At 41.7% G+C, this 20,219-nt stretch overlaps 1 protein-coding gene and 1 long non-coding RNA gene across 7 annotated transcripts in view; one reads left to right on the forward strand and one right to left on the reverse strand.

Annotated features, from left to right (window-relative positions):
* The window catches only part of LOC143352662 (uncharacterized), a 607,068-nt gene that overhangs the window by 102,361 nt on the left and 484,488 nt on the right, over window positions 1–20,219 (reverse strand). The gene's annotated exons all lie outside the window — the stretch shown is intronic.
* The window catches only part of Mdr49 (Multi drug resistance 49), a 148,227-nt gene that overhangs the window by 13,849 nt on the left and 114,159 nt on the right, over window positions 1–20,219 (forward strand). For 2 of the 6 annotated variants that reach the window (XM_076785300.1, XM_076785308.1), the window contains exons 2-4: window positions 13,744–13,839; window positions 15,426–15,829; window positions 17,511–17,701. The gene's annotated coding sequence lies outside the window, so the exon portion shown is untranslated. Of the gene's footprint in view, window positions 1–13,639; window positions 13,661–13,743; window positions 13,840–15,425; window positions 15,830–17,510; window positions 17,702–20,219 lie in introns of those variants that run through there. The other 4 variants (XM_076785301.1, XM_076785304.1, XM_076785303.1 and 1 more) reach the window with 4 other exon arrangements.

Below are 20,219 nucleotides of genomic sequence, written 5' to 3' on the forward strand. Positions count from 1 at the left end.
AAACATTAAAACAAAAATGAATGAAAACTACTAAACGTCTGAAGTTTAAATCCGAGGGTCAATTAAAAACTAATATATTTTCCCCAAAACAAGTAAAATAATTAATGAAGTTGGCAGTAAGCGTTGGCAGTAAGCGTTGGCAGTTGGCAGTCCGTCGTTCAAAGGTTTACCAAGACAAACGAAACGTTTATCTTCGTCGAGTTTATAGGAAATCGATATCTGTTAATAAAATTACAGTGCTCGGACCGTGCATTATTCGAGCCGCAATATTTCGCGCAACTACGAAACTCGTTCACGGGCCGTTCGCGAACCGGTCCGGCGCTCGTTCCGCGCGAAATTTATGTATATCCCGTGTTTCGACGGCGATGCATCATCTCGCGTCCGTGACAAGTAATTAAGCGGCCGTTTCGCCGGAAAATAACGCGGCCGTCTCGCTTTGATCGCACGCGCTCGCGCGATTAATTTGATTTTTAAAACGGCCGCGGCCGCTGCGAAAGGAATATATTAATGGCGACGCGATTAACTACCGACGACCCGCCGGAATAGATTTCCGAGTACAATTCACCTGTGAGCATCGAAGAACCTCCAGAAAGTTCGTTTTCATACCGACCGACTAATTTTTTAATTGATGCTATTCGAGCCATTTTAGTCGTTTATTTGATCCTTAAAACGGCCGCAGAAAAAGGAATATACAGGGTGTCTCACCTAACTCGACCATATCTCGTTTGTTTTTTATGGTAGAAGAAAATTTGAGAGGAAAACATTAGGTGGTTCAGGAGGGAAAATATTATGATAGGCAAAAAATTGGTTCAAGGTTATATTTCTTAAGATTTCAAGGTCATCGAAGTTTTCTTAAATGGTTTTTTATTATCGCTATATGATAGCCGAGATCAAGACGAATCCAACGACCTGTGATATTATGACCTGCACGTGACCTTGGGTACGAAAAATTACCGTACCAGTGTCATCGGACAGGGGAAATTGAGGGGAATACGAGAAAGTTGAGAAAGGAGAAATTGATGGTGGAAGGGGAGCGTAAAGACTTTATGTAACGGGTGAGAAAGTGAACCTTTGTTTCTAAAATTTTGCAAATTCAGACGTATGCGCAGACGTTGAATAATTTGTTCAATGAATTTACTAACGCAGATTTGAAAATAAATTCTCATCTTTAAAGTGATTTTTTTGTTGATTAAGTTATTGATCCTCGAATGAACACTGTTCATCGATGAATCTTCTAAAAATACGTTCGCATGCCGAGAGACTGAACCATCTTTTTGAATTGATTTTCTCCGGGCCTTTTGAATCGTTTATTTCTTTCGTGCATCACGGACAGTTCACATGATGTTCTCGAATATGCAATCCTACTTTTACACTTTCTTAGGCCGCAGTCCAGGTCATGAATATGCGAATGTTGCCGTTGCGTAACGCGTCGAAACGTCATCCATTAGGAATAGACTTTTCGTTTACCGAAATGAGACTCGAGCTGATTAACATACGTACTCGTAAAGAATTATTTACCTCGATTGTGCTTGGTAACGAATGCGTTCTTGCATTAACGTGAAAACCGTTGGATAAAAAGAATTTAACATACTCTTTCGAAGTAAGAGATCGTATTCGAGTGTCCCAACGCTCGAGTCTGATTCGTTTCACAATCAGATAAGATCTCGGATTGTCGGTACAACAATTTCCTCTATGCGTAACAGAAAATATTAAAAAAAAAAGAAAGAAAAAACACAGGAAAATTTCCTTAGCCGAAACAAAGCTTCCGCTTCACAAAGGGAGGGAGCAGTTTCGAAGACGTGGAAACGATGCTGGCGTGTTTCGCCGAGGGCATCGCGGGCGTTAAACAAATTAGCGAGTATCGTGAAGCGTTTCGCCGAAAAGCCAGAAGTTCGGAGCGCTTTAGACTTGGCTGTGTTGCAGCAACAAGCTCTTCAATTTTCGCCGGGAAGTGCTTCGGATGTCCGATGGCGATGAGGGGGGAGCTTTGCCTTTGCGGATCGCTCGATCAGCAGACAGTCGATCCCCCGGGATCTATGTATCCTCGGTTTCATCCGAGGCAGTTGTCTCGCTCGAGGGTGAACGGGTAAAATGCTTCGCCGTCGATCCTGCCCTCTCTTTCGTTTTTTTTTTGTTTTGCACCTGGACGAGGAGGCCCGCGGAAGGGCAACCTTGAAGCAGCTGGCAGCGCCGCCGTGATCGCGTCCTCGTCGTTTCTCGGCCGTGTTATCACAGATAACGATAACGCGGCGGGACGGTATATACGGGGCTCCAGAAAAATTCGCGTCGCATCCTCCCGCTCCGGAATGGGGACGGCCTTTATTGCTCGCCGCGAAAACGACAGGCAGTTTGTTCTTCGTCGCGAGCCTTTTAATTTACGGCGAACGCCTCGTAAGTTCCAATTACCGCTAAACGACGCGACGCGACGCGACGGTCCCGTTCCCTTTTCCCCGTCGAGATAACGAAGCCCTCCTGTCGCCGAAAAATGTATCACGCGTTTAGGGCGGCACCACTAGTTACGCTCGCACGCGGACCGTGTGCCAAGTGCGAGGCGAGATTGCGGGATTCGCGAATTTTCGGATGACATACGCTTCTTTCGGACGGACACGCGCTGCGTTCAAACTCCTTTCGCAACTGGCCCCGTTAACGTTAGTTACTACGAGGGCGTTCTTCCGCAAACGTTGCAAAATTTGACGGTTTTACAATATCATAGGATGTGTAACGTTATCTGCAATCTCCTTTCAATTAGTAGTTTATCTAGCTACCTTTTAATCAGACATGGCGATTTTTTGTAAAGTTTTAATCCATTGGTTCTGGGTTTCTAACCACCCCCTTAAGGGGGGGGGGGGGTTTGTTAGTTACAACGAATAAGGGACAGAATATTGTTTTACAATTGTAATAATAAGAACGATCTGAAGGAGACAGTATTTAAAATTTGGCACACATGTATCGAAGAAAAATGAAAATGTTATTACTAGTGTACAGTTTAAATATAATAATTGACGAAAGTAGTACGACTTTTATTTAATTTGGTGGCTGATAGCATCCCCAATGTTGTAAACTAATTTCCTGTTAATTCGCATTCGCGTAAATTACGTTTGCATAACGATGTGCAATCTAGTTATTAGTCACGATTCGGTAAACGAGTCATGGATTTTAAATTAAAGATTCGATGAGTATGTCGCACGCCGTTCATAATTATAATTTCATTATATACTTTTAATCTTCTGTCGGACATATGGAAAATTGAATCACAGTTGGCTAGTGTTACGAATCAATTTTATCTGTATGAAAAGTTTATAATCTACGTTGAGTCACGCTTGTAGTATGCTCTACACCGCATGACTCATCATCAGAGATGACCTACACCATTTGTATGCGGGGTAACATTTTGATTAGCTGGAAATCATCGTTCGCGGTTCTATTTAAGACGAAGAATGCGCTGCGTCAGCAGTATTCTGTAATATAATACCACGAGGATAGAATTTAATACATCCTTGCTGATAAACACGTGACCACAGGATGCTAACGTAAATATTAAACAATGAGGACAACATACAACATGACGTAAATTTTGTAAATATTCTTATTCAATTCCTAGCAATTTATTTTATGCACTCGAACGAAAATATCGTTTCACTTTTGATTATATTATCCAATAGAAAACCTAAAAGTCTATTGAGTTAATTGGCAGAATTGATTTCGTACTACCGGTTTATAAATGTCACAAATGTTATATGTCAAATTTTGTCCAATTTCATTCGGGTAACACGAGTTTACCATTTACCTAAGCGAAATGTGATTTTTAGTAATCGTTGGAGCATTAATAGACACATTAATGGACGTTTATAGTCTACACAATCACCATAAACATAGCAAGACCTTCCTAATTGCGAAATCATATTTCAGAATACGTTTGCTGACACTAACTCCCCTATAGGGCGATCAAATGAATATTAAACACAGAAGATAAATTCTGCACATGTTCGTATTCAATTTTCACTTCATTTCAAGCCTGGTGCATAATTTACGTCGAATGACCCGCAAATAAATTATTCATTAGAAGATATTCAATTTAATTTGACACCACCGGTTGATAGACATCATAATCAAGATACTTTACTCCAATTGGCTGTCTTTGATCGCAGTTTAACCGAGCGCTAAAATTGAAGAAATTAAATCCATAGAATGGTCTATCAACTGCCCGAGCGTTAATAGAAACATTAACGGGCGTTGATGGGCAGTACGATTGATCATAACAATTAGAAACCCTGTTTAACTATGAAAGCGGACTTTATTCCCCTCGTTCCCGATAATTAACGAGGCGTTAACCAGCGAATTGTTTAACGATTCTCCGGATCTTGGCCACGGGCGATCGATCGGTGAATTCCGAGTCGGTCGAAAAATGCACGCAGTGCAACGTGCACATCGGTGCAGATTGCACCGATGATTTCCGCCCTGAGGGATCGCATCGTATCGATACAATGACGCGTCCTGAACTTTCGAGAACACTACCGATTTTCCGTTACCGTGAAAGGTTCCCATCAATTTCTGAGGATTAAGCGGCGTCGAAACGAAAGGAGTCACTCATCGCACGGTTTTCACGTCATTCTGTCGCGTTCTCGTGACGACCGACTCGCGGCCTAATTGCTCGTGTCTCTTTTCACGCGATTTTTAGCTCGTCCACGCTATCCCGCGCTCTCGAAAGCGTTTCCGATGGACCTCCGTCGAAACGTGCTCTTTTAAAACGGAATTTCTCCTGGATTTCGCGAACACTTTAATAGGACACAACCCGGTACAGTAGTACCCCGCTAGTTGCACGAAACGGGATTCTGACGTGCAAGTCGATGCATTGGCCTAACCGAGACTCCGTGTATCGGATCTTTGGGAAAAGATTAAAAGAATTTAATTCTGCCGATATATTATTTCCAACCTTCTACAAATATTGAAGAAAACGAGGTAGCTCTTTGAGGATGTCTTTTCTTATTTAAAACAACCGGAGTCTTTAAAGATGCTTCTTTTATATTTGAAACAATCAAAATCCGGAAGCTGCTTCTTCTCTTTCGAAACACTGGAGAATAAAAAATAACTGGAGCCTATCTTCCTAATTCTGTCTTCTTAATTCGACAGCGTCCAAAAATGATGTTCCGCGACAAAATCGATCAAAGCCACCGAAGATCCCGAGGATCACGGTGTCCACTAAGTTCGCCTCGACGGATTGTACAGTCACAGTATACCTGGACCAGCCATCCATTTCGAAGATTATTCTCCCGAAGCGACTCGGTTTCAAGAGAATTTCTCCGCAGTTCGATTGAACCGAAGTCATCCTAGATCCCTGAGAACTTGGCTTCCACGAAGGCCGTATTAAGTGGATTTATAGCAGCCAGATGGGAGCAATTAGATAAAACAATTTCGTCGCGTTCGACGTACAAGGTCGCGTGCAACTGCGGCAGATGGAGATCATCAGGAAAGCTGGTTCAGCCATTCACAGAAACGAGATAGAAATTCTCCAAAAATATACCGCGACGAAATTAACCTGGACCGTCGTATATCATTGATAAACAAACCTTTATCGTTTCGATAAAACTTACCTTTCAATATTTCTGTTAAACATTCTTTTGTTATTGATTTTTTTTGAGTTTCCGGTAATCTGTGTCACGAGAAAAACAGAATTTTTGTATGAAATGCCGTCTGCCTATTACTTACGGGGAGATGATCATGATTCGTGATTTATTAGAATATATTCTTCAAATAAAGATTGTTATAGAATATTTAATTACTCAATATTGCATTCGAAAAGAAAACAAAATGGACTACTGACCAGATGGAGGCGGTCATAAATGCTGCTAAATTAAATTTAAAATACGAATTTTCAAATAAAGAAAAACAAAATTTCAAATAAAAAAGAATCATATTCGGAACTTTATTGTAAAACTTTATTTCAAATCAAGTGCACTTACCTCCCAATATTTGGATACAAAACTACAGTGTTGGGAACTGTTCCAATATGGAGAGATCGCAGGAATTTGGTTATTTAACAATACATACGAGATAATGTAAAGATGGAAATACATCACAATACGATCTAATACATACTGCACAAGCAATGAATGGAAGATTTCAAAATTTTCATGTATATATGTAGTATCTATGATCAATTAAAAAAAAAAAACGACTGTATATTAGGCAACTTTTCTCCTACCACAGTGCTTACGCGATATTTGTCCAAAACACGGGTGTAGCCAGGGACATATATCGGCCAGGAGATGCTATTATTTGATCCACGCCGAACGTAGAAAAGGACAGCGAAGCTCTAGAGGTGACCGATTGGGAATAGTTCTGGGACTTTTATCGACTACATATTTGGGATGTACAGTGATTTCTCTATATATGTCGCCAAGGTCTGGATGATAAACGTCGCGGAATTATCCCTACTACCGCGGGGTGAACATTACTCGGGCATGTGTCCTGGACGATACACGACGCTGGCAAGACCCGTGTTGTTGACATATATCGAGTAAATACTGTATAGACAATTTTTATTTCGCACAAAGATCCGCAGTCTGGTAATAATGTCGAGTCGAGCCACGGAGTAGGCATCCTTCGCGGTTTTCGGTGGATCGATCCCGTAGTCACCTAATCGCGTCGGTCTAGTGCACGCGGAAGGGCAGCCCGTATAATTTGCATGGCGTGCATGTGTGTGCACGTCGACCAGAAAACAGCCGGTGAAAGTCATTGGGCGGTGTAGTCGCGCCGGTGCTCCCGAGCGATTCGTTTCTTGCCTGAAATCCCCGCGGCGGCGAATCGATCCTCCGCAGGACTCGTCTCCTCTTTCCTGGGCATCGAGCGGTCGACAGTGCGCTGTGCTCTTCAAGGTGTGTTTTTCATATTCCGACCTCGATCGTCTCTACAACCGTACATCTCTTCTTGTTTACGCACGGGCAAATTGCTTCGGCGCGGCCCGAACGATAATATTCGCTCGAGGGATTCGCGTTCGCGAGCCGTCGCGCTTCGAGTTTCGTCGCGTCATAGCTTTTCGGCAGCGAGACGCAGCGAACCGGAATGTTTACAAAACGTCAGCACTAGCTGACGCTATCCAAGAACGCCACGCAGTAAATCTGAAAATTCTATCCCGAAACCGGCAACTTACCCGGACGAAAGCATAACAGTATCGCGCCGCGCCGCGGCGCATGTCCCGATAAATTGCCCTACCACGCGATGCTTTCGACGATTCCAGCGGTGACATGCTCTCTTAATTCGTTAAAATGTCATGGTTGTTTGTGCTTGAACCGTGCCGCGAGTTTCAGTCACTAAAAACGAGAGATGAATTTATTTTATTGCGAACTTCATCGAACCGAACGGTACCTGGAAATTTTATGAAACCTTATTTCGATGTTATATGTGCTTTATAAAGTGAATAATCACTGTGTTCGCACAAAGGGATTACTCATACGTTTGTTCTTACGATTAAACCGTAAATCTTCGTGCATTTGAAACAATTGTAAATTTAATTCGAGTCTGTCTTTTTCTTCATCGCACCCATTCTCGAGTTTTATTTAATTTACGTTAGTTCTAGCGGCAACTCGTTCGATATCCTTGACGTGTAGACCGTTCATAACTGTTCAATTTTTGCATTGCCCAATGGAAATGCAGATACGCTTTATTCCCAAGAATGAAGAGGAGAAATGTCAAATTTATTTCCTCACGAAATGCGAGTCCCGTTGATTGACAGAACAAAGGTGTTAGTTGGTTAAGCTAACGGGCAATAAAAAGAGCAGGGACACGAATTCTGGATACTATGGACGAGGAGAGAAAGACGCGTTGACAGGCCAAGAACAATAGACTGCATCAGCAATATACGAAAAAAGGAAATCGTGATCGGTGTGCCTGTACCATATACATAGCGGAGTATGTAAATACACGGAAAACTTATTGGAACGTAGTATACTTTTTTGTTCGAGATCACTTGGACTGCTAGAATTACACGTACTGGTAGATAAACAGCGTATTCGATGTTTGACATATAAGTCATCCTATTTACGTGATCCACACTGTTTTTGTCGCATAGATACTCGAGGTAATGAAATTTAAATTTACACATGAACATTCAAATGAATTTCTTCGGTGTGCCTTCGAGAATTCTTGGACTTCATCGTTTCATGCCATTCGCGTATCGTCGACGGGACCATCGTTTGCCGATGCAATTCTCGAATGACTGTTACTTCTTTCCTCGCTTTAGTCCTTCGAGCTGCAACGAATTGAATGAATTATCGCGTTCAAGCCGCGTTCATACCGCCTCGGACGTTCCAACTATGGACTTACTTTCTTATAAAACAGTTCACGCTCAAACAAACCTTTAATAACATTGAAAAACCGGAAAGAATCAATTTGTGACCTTCCTTTGACCCCTTGCCCCCCAATATCGAGTCAGACTCGTGATGAAGAATCCAAACAGAGTCTAATAAATACATATGTTATTAATTTCCTTTAATTCGAAATAAAATTCTATTTTGTTGTAGTTGATATATATTCTTCGGAGAAAACATAGGCATACAATAAATATAAACTATCTTTTTTTTTCTACGAAATTCTAATGAAATTTCTAATCATTATAATCGCAAAATAAATAGTAGTGCAAGGGGTTCAAACTTTCAGGCATTGTCTTTCAGAAACTTGGTCATTCAGTTTTTCTTTTTGTTTTAGAAAAGTCACTGTACCGGTAAATAGTACATACTCATGCAGCCAAATCATGAAATTTGAGCCTAATTCATTCCAAAAACAGAAAATCACATGGCGATCTACATAGATCACTTTTTGGCAAGAATTACTTTGTGACCGGAGCAACCTGACCAAAAATATTTATATAAAAATATCCACATCCCCACGTAGTAAACTTTCTATATTTCCATTGCATCCGTTAATCACCCTCCGTCCGGCCACAAACTCGAGACTCCGTTTTAGCGGCCATTCTTCTAAGAAACGCAGGAGTTGTCCGACAAGGTCACCGAGTAGGAACTCGGCTTAAGGTCTCGCGACTCGAACGATTCCCTGCACCTACTCGCGGGATCGATCGTTGTGCGTGCACCTTTAAGCACACAGCAGGGAGATACAAGATCGATCGTGGGCCGAGGTCGACGTACTCGCGTTAACTCGAACTTTCATGGAATTTATTGTCCTGTTCGTGGAGGGAACGATCCGCTCGCACCGAGCGAGTATCGTCGAGCCTCCGCTCGAATACGCTCGGTCGATTGAACGGCCCGAGAAGGTCAATTAGCGGTAAAATTCATTATGAAATTGGACGAGGCCAGGCTCTGTTGCGACGGGTCCATGTCGCGATTTTTCGAAAAATTGGGACAAGAATCATTGTGACTTGAAAATTTAATGTAGTCGCAACTAACAGAATTAAATGCATTTGTTGATTCTCTTAGATACATCATGGATCACAATGGGGGGGTTTTTTTTTAATGAACCGTGATCCGAAGTAATGCGAAGCACCCGAAACATATATTCCGTGAATATTTAATTTTACTGTGTCAAAAGTAAAGTTTTGAAATTTTTTTGTATTCATCAGCATCAAAGTCGCATTGTTTGATACTTTAAACTGCCGATAGGCCATTTGTGTCGTTCCAAAACCAGCTACGGATGTTTCGTTGCTTCTTTTACGCAACAAATACACTTCTGGATAAAAAAAGGCAAAAAGTTGAACTAACTTGAACTTTTTAATTAAAATTTTGAAAGTTGAGGCCTCCGGTCCACACAGAAGAAATTATCCGATCGAGCTGAAATTTTTTCATTGGGTTGAAAGCCAAGGGTAGTCACGTGATTTTTGCCATTTTGCTTAAGTCACTGACTTAAGATCCGTCTTGATCTTGATCCGACGGGTTTTAAGTCTGTGACTAAACTTGTCACATTTTTTGCTCTGTATTATCGATATCACGAATTCTGACGCAAGAAACGTGCTTCGAGTTTTTGGCTTTATTTCGCGGAGAATCGAGACAAAATATAGCTCAATTTGTAGCTGGAGACTCAGAAAACTCATCCAATGACATAAAAATATTTGGAGTCCACGGCTTGTACATTCTCAATTTTTGTCCTACTTCTAACGCTTATATTACCAAATATCCGCATAATCTCGTCAGCTCATGACCAGCTCGCGCTAGATTGAACCCTTTCGCTTTCGAATGAGCCCTTCCCACCGAAAAATATTCTCATATGAGGATGAAAAGTTGAGGCACGTAAAACAGAGGCATATTTTTCGCCTATTTTTGTCGGTAACGTGGTCACTCTACTCTATCGCGAATCTACGGAGGCTTGTCTCTTAAGCAGGCAACCGCACTATTAGAATTTGATCATTGAAAAATACTCTTTCGGCTCGATCCCAATCCGTACCATTTCCCTTGAAAACTAGATATTCGTGTGGATCACGTTACGCGCGGAATTCTACGTATCCGGAGGCCTAGAGCGTGCTATTTTTATCGGGAATTGCTCGCGTTCCGATCGCACGCTTTATCGCCACGCTGATACACGGCGACTTCCTGATAAGATCAAGGTTCCAGACGCTCCCGATCGATCGTCTTCACGAAAACGCGTAGGCAGCATGATTTTACAATCGTTCCGTCGGTTTGCCGCGAGTCTGGATGACGCAACGAGAAATGATCGATGGCAACGTTGTTGGGTAATTCCGATTGTTTATTGCTAGACGAGAGAGAAAATCTTGGAAATGTTACGACTTGTTTTATCGAGATTGTGTTTGCAAATGGTTTTTTAATTGGAGAACGAGAGTCGCTGATTTTAAGGATATTGCTGGTTGCACCAATATGGCGGACGTCGGATTAGGTCCAAGTCGATTGATAGAAACCGGCGATCAATGTATTTTCTCTTTTAATTATCGTAACAAATCGAAAATAATGTAACAGTGTACTTAAATTTTTCTAATATTTTCTCAATTTTGTATTCGACCTATTCATTTTTGTTATAAATACGTAATGTATAGTTATGAATAATGTAGCTCACATTATGTAGCCCATTTTTAAGATCGCCGTAAAATTATTTAAAAAATTAGATATAGATACTCTTTTAATTCTGCTGTGTTCTTTGAATTTTCATCGACACACTCGCTCATTTTTTACCTTATCAACTGCTCAGTTTTGTATTCTGGAAACGATTTGAAAGAAACAGTAACATGCAACAAAATTGTTGCTAATAGACCTACTATCCTCATCTGAACCGTACTTCAACCTACTTCGGTGTTACTCGAACGAGCACACGGTTAAAATCAAAGCGTCATTATTTGCATACACGAATGACCAGGAAAGTCGAACTTTCAGATCTTCGCACACCTAATTGTAGAAGTTGCGACATCTCGGGGCGCCATCTTGAGAAACAGCGGCCACCAATGAATTCATTTAAAAGTTCCCTGCAATCGCTATCGGTGTCCTCGAGTTTGAAAATCCTCGAGCACCAATTCTCGCGAAGGCAAAAGAAAGGGGAAGAACGATCCCGGTCAACGATCCAAGAGAAAACAAGCGGTGGGCGTATAGCGTAACTGAATCGCAGACACTGGAAGGAGGAAATCGCGGGCTTCTTCTTTTTACTTCGACTCGTTTTGTTCAGCCGTCCGGTCCGTCGGACGGCCACTTTCTCCTCGAGCAACATTGTAGTCGCGACACATATTTTCGCGAGCGAGACCGGCCGAGCAATCGGATTTCGCGACGAGCCGGAGCAATTAAAACGCTGTCGGTATATCGACAGGGGATTCGGGATTCTGTCTCATTAACTGGATGAAGAATCCTCGGAACCAACCGCAAACGTTCCAACGCGAACATTCGACTCCGATCTCCGCGAATCGGCAAGATTCGATGATGGCGTACAGTAGTGTGAATCGAAGAATTTAATCGTTCTTTCGTCGCTCATTCCCTGTTTCTAATGCAGCAACTGTTCGTTTAATTGATTCGCCGGGGACTGTGTAATCGAATGACGATTTTGCTGTTCCGGGTCAAAATAGACCCAACCTAGGGTTAAGAGGCGCTTCAGAATCGGTAGTTGTCGACTTGAGAGAACTGATTTTTTGCGAGGTGGAAATGTCACCGAACTCTTCGATTCGGACCGGAATTCGGTGTGCTGCCGCGGTTCTTTAAAAGAGTCTCGATGTCTAGACGAAGCTCCCTCGCGTATTTCGACGGCCCGGGGCGCCGTTGGAATTCCTCGCTCGAAGGGAAATCTGAAATTCGCGTGAGCTGCTGCACCGAAACTCCATTCCCTTTTTTCCTGCAGCCGCCGCCGCCGCCGACGCCGACGCCGACGATGGCGTCGGCGTCGTCGTCGTTGTCAGGGAAGGGAAAGTTTCGAAACGCCGCCTCGAGGTGGTAGGGAACGGGATCCGAGTGATTGATAACGACGATCCTCCTCGTATCGCGATACCAGACGTGAAATATGAGCTAGCTCGAATAAAATTCCCGCCTGTTACCATGGGAAGATTTCGCTAGCCTACGATTCCGATGCCGAAAGTGTCTAACGAACTTCAAAGGTCTTCCTCGACCAGCGCAACCAATATGGCTGACGTTCAATGGAAGTCGTTGAAGACTTACGTTGTAGACTACTCGAGGAACTTGCTCCGGAAGATTCTCTATGGGGTTAATCACAGTGGGAAGTCCGCAGGATGGAAAAGAACTGGGGAGAAGCTGCTAGGGGATGATTTTTTCCACCATGGAGATAAAAACTTATGAAATTGGGTTGTTTAGTAAATGGTTTGTTTGATTTCAAGGTGGTAGAGGAAATGTTGGTAATAGTGATTTCTGTTAGGTCTATAGATCTAAATTGTTTAAATAGCATAATAATCTAAACATTCCTCTACTGTTAGTGTAACTGTGAATACTAAGTTACAATTAGTATCAGTTTAAATAGAATGTCTATCAGGTCCTGGTTCACAATAAGCCGAACGTAAACCATGATCTTCTTGAAAAACAATCTTTTAAAATAAAATCCTCGAAATTGTTCAGTGGCTTTGAAAATGTTTTGTTACTGATATACAAGTGGCGGCCGTAATGTCTCGACCAAGATCTAGGTTAGGTCTACAATAGAAAACTATTATTATTAAGCGCGTAACTTGGTCAACTTGTGAAACAAAACTACCAAAATCACCAAGTATTTTTGTAGTTTTATTAGTGCTATAGACATTTTATCACAGACAGATATTTTTATCGCCGCCATGCAAATGGCGGTCTTTAGTAACAAACACTAGGTCCGTAGAAGACTTAATTTTCTAATAAAATTTAACCGTCGCAAAATGATGTGAGAGCTCCAAATTTTCTGAAAACGTTTCCCCACCAACAACAATACTGGTTTCGTTATTACACTGATAAACATTTTCGCCAAAGTGCTCGAGCGTTCGAACCAAAATGGCGTCCGGCGTCCCTGCCAGGAGCATCGGAAGGCCCTCAACGGCTCCCGGAGGAATGATGGAGCTTAATTGCTCGTAAACACGGTCTCGTCGTGGAATTCGTTCAGAGCCGAGAAACGTGGGGGATAGAAAAGAGTTAATTAGACGGTGATCTCGGAATTGAGTATAAAGCCACGTTCACGGGAACGCGGAACAGTCATAGCGGTAACGTCGCTCGCCACGCACGTGCGTCCGCGGCTTAACGCAGAACGAGTATACGGTGTTCGTGTTTGCAGAAAAAATTATTCGGCGTCCCCTCTCCCTGAAAACGGATTATTGACACTGGTATTTTTCTGTTTATATAGGCTGCCCTCGTTAATGGCTGCCAGGGTCACCGGCTAGAAGCTGTTTAGCGAAGTTTCGTGCTGCCAGTGCGATAACACAGCCCGTAACCGATGAGTGTAAGTACGATTCGTTTGCGGTAATATTTAACGTTGTCTCGCGGCGTCTGTGTCCGTGTACAATGATTCAATGGTCTCCGAGAAGTCGCCTGGTCTGCGCTAATAACGTCCCACTCCGGTTCGTCACATTTTGATAATCAGCGAGGCATTGCTGCGGAGCGATTCACGGTTAAATAATTTAGCATCGCCGCGAATCGCGTTTCTGCGTGCGCGTGACGCGCGGAATCGAGATCGGGTCCGATAAGCGTGCTTCCATGGCAAGCGTGTTTTCCGCGATCGGTCGCGTGTTTCCTGTAATCGAGGGGAACGCGTAATGGGAAAATTCGAGCGCGTGTCTCCTCGCGAGTCGAGTCTCCGGATCGAATTAAACCGAGCCGTCGAATTAAGTCCAATAAAACCGGCCGTCGCGTCGGTTCTGCGTCCGAGGCACGCTCATTTGGACCGGCGGTTAAACGATCGGATTCAGAGGCGGTAGGGAAATTAATTAGAACTCGAGGAGGATCTGGCCATGTCAGATCCACTGACGGACAACACCTTGGATATTTCCGTTGTTCGTAATAATATGAGGAAATGGTACACAGGATCACTCTCGTAACACGACTTCAAATCGAAGTTATTTGTTATACGAACAAATTTTTCATTCCACGGTTTCCAGGGGGACATATGGTGCTGTAATCTGTTCTTTATTACTTTGCTTTTTTATTGAGATATGAGAGTCACCTTCAGATTTTTAAATGGAATGCACTATATTTTCTCTGGAGTTCTCAAATGTACAATTCGATAGAAAGAAAATTAAACGAAAGTTAAAGAACTTGAAGAAATGTATGAATTGTCCGATCAATATCTGTAAAAAATAGGGTGAAAAGGAAAGAATAAAATTATTTCGTTCGAGACCTCGTTTCTGGGAAAGTCGAGTCTCAAGAAGTAGAAGTAGAAGTGGTAAGCCATGAACAGACAAGTTCCGATTCCCATTCAATAGCTCGCAATTTAAGCTCTATTTTCTGCAACAGGAATCCTCGAACGAAGCAGTTTCATCCTTTTCTTGTTCAATTTATTTTTGCTGGTGGGTCTGATCAGTGGACTAGCGGATTTTTATACTTTTATACGAAATACGAACGTGAAAAATACAGTAAAAATATACTATTGGATGGAAACAATATTGCTTGTAGTTCAACGTTAAAATATTAGAATCGAGATGAGACTTTTAGTATGATCACTAAATTACAAACTTTATGCTTTTATATTAAATATCAGTACGAGGAATATAATGAAAATACGCGATTCAATAAAATCGATATCGCGTGTAGTTCAATATTAAACTATTAGGATAACTGTCACGAGAAAAGACCTTTCATTCAACTTCTCCACAAGCAACACCTTAAAGATTTGACATTGCATAAAAATGAAACAAGAAGGACAGATCTCGGGACAGGGCGCGCGTAGTTGCGAGTAGGAGTAAAAATCGATGGTGGAAAAGAATCGAAAGAAAAGGTTCGATAACGGCAGCGGTGTGCAGTTATCACTTTTATTTACGATGATCGCGACGATAATCGGCCAGTCTTAACCGGACGCTTATCTTGGGACAGGTTAGATCGGCGGTCGGCCACATGGTGAAGCAGAGGAGGTTCATCGGGAACACCAACAACAAGATGATCAACATACGAGAATATTTATAGACGGTTTTTAGGCGTGCGACAATTAAGACGCCGTGAAACAGGATCGAGTCGAACGGGATCGATCTGCATGTCGTTGGACGAGAAAGGAAGATCGAATATCCGAAGAAACCGGCCACGTATATCGACAGTCGACGAATCATAAAAGTGAATTGTTCCAGCCATCGACAAGGTGCATCGCGAGAACTCGACGATCCACGGAGATCCTGAAGGATCGAGCGGCGCGTGGGATCACGCGACCGTTTAATTATGGTCAGACTGTCACCTGGTTTCCTGTTTTACGTGACACGCCGGGGATGCTTGATTTTCTCGCACAGGTGAGTGATAAATCGGTCATCCTTCCATTCGAAAATCACTCGATCTTAGTGCTTCGATTATGTGTGGGTATCAGACGTCCCGAATCGTTGAACAAATTTTGAGAGTTCCTTTTGTCAGAAAAAAGAAGCGCGGTTTCCTGTGACATTTTGAGGATCTATCAGACATCTCTGAACAAATTTTGGGAGCTCTCTTTCTTTAAAGAGGGGAACCGCTCAGACATTTTGAGTATGAGGCGTCTGGAGTCGTTAAAAAATTTTTTAGACTGTTTCTTGTTGAGTCATAGGGCAAATTGGCGATAGTGGATCGTCGAGTTTCTTTTTAAAGCCCGTGGAAGTAATTTATGGACGTTATTCGGACAACTTCGAGAATTCTTGTCGGGATAATCTCGTTAAGCTGATGGGGGATTTAAAGTAGCTCTAGCGGACCGCTGCTTCTCTGTCAAATTCGACGTGTTTTCTCTGTTCCCCGACGTCCCACGCTATCTTTATATAGCCGAGCTTGAAAAATATTAGGTCATCGCGCAAATATTGCGACGCGTTTCGCCGGGAAAGCAATAAAGCTAAAATTCGTATTATTTGTGCGACGAACTCGTCGTTCTAGGCTTCTATCCTATAGCGAAGTTATCAAATTTCTGTCAACAAGCGTTGAAAAATTTGAACAATTTGAATTGACTTACTTGAACGTAACTATTACGTTGTCTGGAACGCGATACGAGATTTAAAGTATGGGATTGTACTTGAAACTCTACGTTTGGGTATTATCTACTTGATGTTATCGAAGTTAAATAGAGTTGACTTGCAACAGATTATAGCAGGCTATTAGACAAGTAGATTACCCATTGGCGCGATGCCTTGATGTTCCAAGTTCGCAGTGTTGTGCTGGAATTGATTCTCGTTTCCAAGTAAATCGGATGGTGCTTTAGCATTGTCTTACAGTGTTCTCTTAATCTTGTGAGTTTTTCGTCATTCGTGTCTTCTTTAAACAAGATGCTCCTCTGCAGAGAAGACAAGTTTAACCCTTTGAACTCGAAGCTGTTTTAACTTCAAAACGAAGCATTTCTTCCAACCTAGAATATTTCCCTTCTATATATTTCTTCTCATGTTATATATACGAAAATGGTGCAATTTACTCGTACAATATTGAAATAATTAGTAATTTATTAACTACAAAAGCAAATTCAATAATGTAGAAATAATGATACAGCAATTTTTAGTGACGCCTTGCAGTCGCCGTTCGAGTGCTAAGGGTTAAAATCGTTTTAAAAATAATTTCTTTCGTTATTTCCAATAAATAGCTGTTAGCTCTACAGTTCGACAATCGGAAGTATCGTGTATTCTAAGACACATTCTCGGCGTGTCTTTTCCAAAATCTTACACTCTCTGCCCCGCGAAACGAAATAAAGATGTATAATTACACGGTGATATCCACGGCACAGTTCTACAATTTTCCCGAAAATCCCAACATGCAATAACGTTTCAAAAATCGCAATTGTCAGATGAAATGTCACAATCTCTTTGAAAATCGAATTCTGCACAAATTGCGTTCGCGGACCAGCAAAAATTCCAGGGATAAGAAAACACGCTGCGAAACGTGTTGTCGAAGGAAAGAGCGAGTGATCTTCGACGGGCGTGTGCGAGATCGTGCGAGCATTTCGCGATTTCTAACGACCGATCCTTTCAGATCCAATTTATCGGGAGCTCGCACGAAGACCGGGTTTAGACGGCCGTTGGCGGAAGCGTGCTGAAACGACAGAACGGCGCGGAAGGCGAGACCGTCAGGGAGATATGAGTCGCAGCACGATCGTTTGATCGGAATCGATGCAGCAAGATCGTTCGTGTGGTGTCAGCGAGCGAACGTGTTCCATCGGACAGGTACATGCCTGCATCCAGCGAAGAGATACTTTCTAAACGAGCCTCCTGGGAAAGAGGGATTAGAATTTTTCGCGAACCTAAGCGAGAGACACCGTGCGCGCGTTTCCCCCCACCCCCCCACCTCCCGTCTGCTCGTCTCGTTTCTTCGTGGATCTCGGTGAAAGTGGTCGCTCTTTCGACGATTACGTACCCGGCAACGATAATTCTCCGAGTTCGGATATTTATCAGAAATTTATTGTTTCCGACACCTCTTCGCCGATGTTCTCGACCAGGTTCATTTATGGTTAGGACTGGATTTGAAAAGTTCCCCAAGTTTTTCGGGCTGGGTTTTCTTGCACTGGGAAATTTATAACACGTGATCGGCTACTCCACGGATGAATATATATTTATGCAAACGTGCTCGACGTCGACGTTAAAGCTCTCTCGACTCTTTAAGAAACTTTCCTCGGGAGAGTATCTACGAGGCGGTTTCAATCTTCCTGTTAAGGCGCCTTGTGAATTACGCCCGCCTTGGTCGGGATGGCCTGCCGCGGTACAGAACCACCGACCAGAGTTGTGCAGAATTACAATTGAATTACTCCAGGAATTATAATTACAAAGTGATTGAAGTGCATTGTAATCCAGTGATATTGGAATTTGTAATTCAGGTTTTCGTTCACTTAAATTACAATGTAACTCGTAATTGCAATTTGGAGTACAATTAGAAAATACTTTGTAATTAAATTACATTAAATAGCGTTACGTCTAATGAACGAGGACGAGGAATAGAAAATACGTCGCATAGACAGCAAACCAGTATACGAAAGAAAAACATAAAAATATATCGCACTTCTTCAAAGTTCTGGGCTATAATATGGAGAGCTGTATTTGAATTATATTGTACTTCAATCACACGTCTGATTAAAATAATTAGTAATTGAATTAATTGAAAGGTTTGAATTACGTAATTCAGTTACGACTTAGTTGAATTACTATATGATTGAAATACAATGTAAGTCAATTTTGTAATTGAATTAGCACAACTTTGCCATCGACCTTGTGAATCTGAAGTGTCCGGACCGTTCTTCGGTGCATGTTCAACTTGCATTTCTGAGGAAAGTAGGCGAAAATGCATGTTAAGCTTCTGTATCGCTCGTATCGCTAAAAATATTTCTAAAAGAGTAAGAGTAGATATTCTATTTTCTGAAAAATGAAGCTGAATGCTTTGCGAATTTTTACTTATCAAACGTATTCCCGAGACTTCGTCTTTAGATCGGTAAGCTAGATTCCTTCGAGTATATTTACCACTATTTCTATTTCGACTTATTTTTTTATGCAGAATCAGCTCCTCGGTTGTATCACCGATAGTGGTTATTAAAGAAATAGATTTATTGAATAATTTCTTTTTAACGAATTTTTGCAGTCTGAATAAATTTTGTATTTACAATTTTGGAAGGTGTTCCCTGACACCTCTGGTAAAAACAGTGTTAAAGTGGCCATAGAAGATATTATTGGAACTTTTTTGAAGCAATCAGGGTTGATTGAGTCTTTAAAACTTTATTGGGGGTAGTTGGAGTATACCAGCGAGTATAAGTAGAAATCGGCATGTAATTGAAGTAGGGTAACTTAGAATAGTACACTCTGTTCTATATTCTTCATGAATTAGAAACGCTGTTCGTTCAGTGACTCCTATCAGATGCATATTCTTCAGGAGTCACGCTCAAATATAGACATATCTATTGAATTAAACTGTGAAAGAACGAGTTTACACGGACATCTGCAGTTGGGAAAGTAGTATCGCATTGCTGGAGAAGTTTCAAACGTTTCTCGCTTTCGCGAGCGACTTCGAGGAGGTTTAAAACTTCACCAACAATCCAATAATAATATCAGGTCACTCGATAAGTAATGTCGCGACTCCTCTCACTTTAAATAATCGATGAGGCAACTGTTTGTCGAAGATACAGCACAAGAGCAATCGATGGGAAGAGCACGACGATAGAAAAAAATCCGATTACGCTTCAATCGTCGGAATAAAATTACCTAGAGAAAGAAACTTATGAAACGAATAAAAATACTGACAGCAATTAGACTGTGCAAGTTTGCTCAAATTTGTATTTTCACTGACCAAAACGCTCTTGAAATTGAAAGACTCGCTCTTGTCAATACTTTCGATAAATTAGAAATAGAAGGAAGATCAATTTTACAAAATTTAAGAAGAATCTCAATTGTGTGTAAACAAAGATAATGAACGCAGATCTAAATTTTATTTTTAGTGCGCGGATCAAAAGTATCTATTTTTTTACGTTGACATTTCTTAAGAATTCAGAGTTTTTCTAAAGTAATGCTATTGTTGCTATAGGGTAAGGGGCCCAACTACTGCGGGTGTACCAATTACTGTGCCCATATTGTTCATACTTATTTTCACAGCATAATGGATATTGAAAAAGAGATATTAAATTTTTTTCATTAAAATCAGTTCATATATATGGTATATATCTCTTTTTCAGTCTTCATTATGCTTCAAAAATAAGTATAATTA

The sequence above is a fragment of the Halictus rubicundus genome, chromosome 3 (genome assembly GCF_050948215.1).
Source record: "Halictus rubicundus isolate RS-2024b chromosome 3, iyHalRubi1_principal, whole genome shotgun sequence".
Classification (NCBI taxonomy): Eukaryota; Metazoa; Arthropoda; class Insecta; order Hymenoptera; family Halictidae; genus Halictus; species Halictus rubicundus.